At 38.9% G+C, this 4,899-nt stretch overlaps 1 non-coding gene across 1 annotated transcript; it reads left to right on the forward strand.

Annotated features, from left to right (window-relative positions):
• The first annotated feature begins 4,479 nt into the window (after positions 1-4,479).
• Positions 4,480-4,586, forward strand: LOC129512272 (U6 spliceosomal RNA). The gene has a single exon (XR_008665009.1). It is a non-coding gene; the product is annotated as a U6 spliceosomal RNA (small nuclear RNA).
• The last annotated feature ends 313 nt before the right edge of the window (positions 4,587-4,899 follow it).

Here is a 4,899-nt window from a genome sequence, read left to right on the forward strand (position 1 = left end):
AGTCTGACTCTAACCTTAGGAAATGGTTTTGCATGACTGGAATATGCTTATGAGACTCAGTAGTGACTGTTTTAGTGGCTAAGAGGGCCCAAATGTGAAGAGGAAGAAAAACAATAACTGCCCTATAAGTACCCAGAAGGTATTCATAATGTTTATGCCCTGTTAATTGTTGTTTCATAATTATTCATTAATAATAACAGCCTCTGTCACACAATGAAATGAATCTCTTCCTTCAATTAGACATGTTCAAATAATCAGAATATTTCTAAGAATTTTGACAAATTCTGTTTATTATTATTTTATTATTATTATTATTATTATTATTATTTTATTTGCAGAACCACCAGATTAATGTTGGGTAGAACCAGAGGATTCAGGCAGACTTGGTTTTGTAGAGAATTTACAAGTAAAATTTTCAATGTTATGTTTGCAAATGACCAAGTGTCTTTTACGGGAGAGAGAATCCAGATGACAACATTTGTCTTAAGGCCAATGGGCCAGGTCAAATTGAAAGAAAGAGCACAGAGTTCATTCTCTTGTGACAGGGATTTAGAGAGAGTGGGCTGATAAAAAATAGTGAGTAGAAACCAAAGAAAGCTGCTTTACTATGAGCTCTATGAAATAACTCTTTAGGTTTCAGAAAGAAAGGTCAATGAATTACATCTTTTTCCCTCTCTCCAGGATTCAAAGCCAATTGAAAGATAAACACAAGAGGCAGTCAGATTAAAAAAAAAAACAAACAACAATTTTAAAAAATAAGCCTTTATTATGAACTAGATGTGTAATGGAAGACCAGATATCTAGGTGTAGCCAAAGGGTTTATCCATGAATCAAGGCAGACTGACCCAATCAGCTCCTGGATCCTTGGGACCACAGCCTATGCCATTTCAGGGTCAGTCCACTTCTCACATCTCAGAAACCAGAATTCAGCCTCAGAAATAATTCAGGGGCTAAGCCACACAATCCCACTTCCCTTTGCAAACTCACTCATCAGATCATTTAATTCTCTTCCCCAAAGGAGACAGAATGTGTTGGGACCAGGGAGAGTGGAGCTGGGACTCTCCAGCTATGCTTTCCTTCCCAAGGAAAAGTGAAAAGTTGGGAATATGTGGTTTTCCCAGTAGTATAGAGAATATGAGGAGTCAGCAGCCAACGGGCTAGAAATGAGGGCGATGATGGAGACAATGCTCTTAGCAGACTTTGTACTTGCTGGATTTGATATAAATAACTGTGGTGCAGACCTTAGCCAACTGTGGCAATATTTGTTTTTATCCCCAGACATCGAATAGAAGAAGAATATTCACCTAAGGCTCACAGCATCCTGGAGTATATGCTTGATATTAATAAAATTTAAAGTTATGTTTCAAGTATTTTTAATTTTGTATGTAGATAATTATATGCAATTGGACAAACATTATCAATTTTACGGCATACAGATTACTAGGTTAATTAGAGTATCAATTATCTGGAATGTATCCCCATCCTATTTCAACCATTCTGAACCATTGAGAGGTATTGACTAAATGAGTATTTCTTTGTAAAGATCCATTGTGTTCAAGGCATGTCTTGATAACAGACATAGAGAAATGAATTATATGCATTCCCTGACCTGAAAAGTCCTTATCGCAAAGAATTTACAGACATGTAGCTAATTAGGTACAACACAACAAAAACGCATTGATAGAGGCAGTGCGGAAGGAAACAGACAATGTGTGCAGATATACCTAGACCTCAGTGAAGGCTGGAATTTGAAAAAGCCTCCTGAAAAATAAGTGAGATGTCACCAGCTGTAGGAATTATAGAGGAAGTTCTAGGTAGCCATAGGAACAATTCTGACAAGAGGATCCTCTGTAGAATTACAGATAATGGCATTATTGAAAAGCAGAATTCAATATAGGGTTGATAAAAGTTAAAGGTCAAGATGTCGGTTGAGGCAAGCTCTTAAAAGTTATGTTGTGCCATGTTGTGTTGCTGTGATGTGGTTCATTACTTTGGTTTGATTTTGTTCCCTTCTTTGGCAACAGATGCTGCCATCTTTTGCTAAAGAATAAATAGGGATGAGGCATCATCTTAGAATCACTGATGTTTGCCAGGCTTCAAAGGGTAAACAAATGGGAAAATAGTCCCAATCTTTCTGGGAGAAAAGAGTGGTCTTGCTCTGAGAAGGGTCTATCACTGGGCTTGGTGGTGGTTCTTCCGTGCTTTGGTGGACAATGGGCCCAGTATTTGTTAGGCTAATTTGTATGTCAAGAGTTGATGTGCATGATAAATATGTTTATAGATCTCTAGTACTTTCTCGAGGGCCTCTAATTGGCCCTATTGTTGGAAAGTAATTGTTCCCCCTATTACTGTTACAAAAGAGCTTGACTCCATCACTGGATGATAGGTACCTCAGGGGAAATTGAACCTGCCTCCACTACTGAATTTTGGACCAAATTGTAAGGTCAGCCTTACCTACTGGGGGGTGTCTTGCTTTCAAAAAGTCCAAGTATTTTGCAAAAGAAACTTGTTTCTCTCCCTTTTCTACCAGAAAAACTTAACATTCTTGAGCTAAGACCAGCAGGCACTGCTACGTACTGATGGTCTCTGCCATGTCATCAACATGAGGCCAAGGAGATCAAAGCAGTTTAAATCAAATGTTTCCAGCTAGGCTGGCTGGCAAATATCCATGAAGCAAGTTATTGGAGGGTACGTATCCCTCCCCATAATATTTGTTACCCTAGGTGATCATACTGTTTTAGTACAGGTAGCTGCTATGCAAAATGGGACTCAGTCCATTTGTTTGCATGGGACACAAATTGTCAAGCTAGTGAAGGGCAGCAGAATATGCTATCCCTGAAAATGGTTCTTTGGCATATTGATTATTTTCCATTGTAGTCATTTTAAAAACAGCTAATACAGGAAGAGGCTTTCTCTAAACTCCTCCTATCTGCCTAAAGACAGATCTTCCAAAACGAATTTAGCTGTCCTAAATTTCTTCCCAGAGGGATGTCACCAACCAGGGAGGACTGACTATACACCTAGACAAACTTTGTCACAAACTGTCATACCTCCTATATATTCTTCCAAGAGCCTATTCATTTCTTCCTAAGAATCATTGACAACCCTCTAAGAATCCTACATCCCTGACCCTTCACCTATTAAAATGGTGTTTAAGCCTGAATTCTAAGCCATCTCAGGGAATTATTTTGTTTCCCCTGGGTATCTCCCACATACATACCTGAGGTATGCATGTGAATAACCTTCTCTTTTTCTCTTGTTCATGTGTCTTTTATCATAGGAGTGTCATATAAGAACTCAGAAGGATAGAAAGAAAATTGTTTTTCCTCCTTTACATTAGTATCAAGTCTTTGTCATTCATTCACCACATTCTATGTAATGACGTTGGACTGATCCTGTAGTGCTTTCCTCCATCACTTTATGTATGTATGACCCCCCCGCCCCTCCCCACCAGGCCTTAACGGGAGGGAAAAGGCTATCCTTGGCAGACCTTAAACTGGACTTTGGGTATCTTGCTATTACCTGTCTTGGGAGAGCACCCAAGGATTTTGCACTTTTAGAACTGAGACAGGTTTCTGAACTCCTTTGATCTGTAGGACTTCACCCTGGTTTTCTGAAAGTGCTAGAGAAAGAAACAGTCTGTGATTATAATCAAGGGAGACAGACCTGATCAAAGACGCTTTGTAGCATTGCACACTGGCAATGGTATGGCAAATGACTGGCAAGGATGCTAGAGCTGCATGATCAGCAAGGAAGCCACAGTGAATATCCACGCCCGGATGGAGATGCTCAAGGGCAACACTGGTGGAAAGAAAAGCCTTCCTCACAGAGGAGGATGTATATATAACCATATACCCCTAATGTAGCTTTCATTTTCAGGGTATGATTTCTCAGGAAACATTCATTGCAATAGAAGTACCACAGGTTGGCTCATATTCAATGTGTCATTTATGTGAAGGAAATGGACTAGGCCATGTTCAACCATTAATGACTTGGTTTGAGGCCTTGATGTCTGGGCCTTGATGTCAGCTACTATCCTCCTCCTGACTTTATTACTTCGATGTAAAAATGAATCCTCCACCTGTGTGAAGTTGTCCTCCTCCTACCATCCTTGTCCTGTGTGAACAGTCTGTGTTTTCACCTTAAAAGAAATATCAGGTGCTGGTTCTGTGTAGAGTAAGTTGCTGCCAAGATAAAGAAACTGCCTAGAAGCTGCAATAATTGAAGGGGCAGACAAAAACGGTGTTAACTGTCCAAATGGTGTTCTTATGAAATGCCCAAGAGTAACCAGTAGTTAGGAAAACTTTGGGCTGAAAGCAAAAACCAGAAGTGTAGTCTTGTATTTCATGCACTAATTACATATATATTTCCCTGATCCTTCAGTAGCCAATATATTTGGTGGCAAAATGTTTCCTGTGAGGTAAAGGATATACTTGTAAAACAAACTCACATAATTATTTATTTAAAAGCATAATCCTTGTGCTCGCTTTGGCAGCACATATACTAAAATTGGAATAGTACAGAGGGGATTAGCATGGCCCTTGTGCACATATGACATGAAAATTCATGAAGTGTTCCATATTTTAAAAATAAATAGATAAAAGTATTATCCTTTATTTTAAAGATGAGGCATTTTGCACTATTCACTAAAGTGAGGATAAAATGAACAAATAGCTTAGGAATTATAGTTTTAAAATACCCTGTAACCACATCATGGCATCGTCACTGTATCTGTAGCTATACATTTTGGGAAGGAGCACCACTGTAATCCACTACTGTCGCAGATACAAACCAAACAGAAAACAAACAAACAAACAAGCCTAACAAAACCTATACAATGTATCTCATTTTCAGAGAGATGAATAAAGGCCCAATAACCCCACAAAAACTCCCAAATCA

This window comes from Nyctereutes procyonoides, unplaced genomic scaffold (assembly GCF_905146905.1).
Source record: "Nyctereutes procyonoides isolate TBG_1078 unplaced genomic scaffold, NYPRO_anot_genome, whole genome shotgun sequence".
NCBI lineage: Eukaryota > Metazoa > Chordata > Mammalia > Carnivora > Canidae > Nyctereutes > Nyctereutes procyonoides.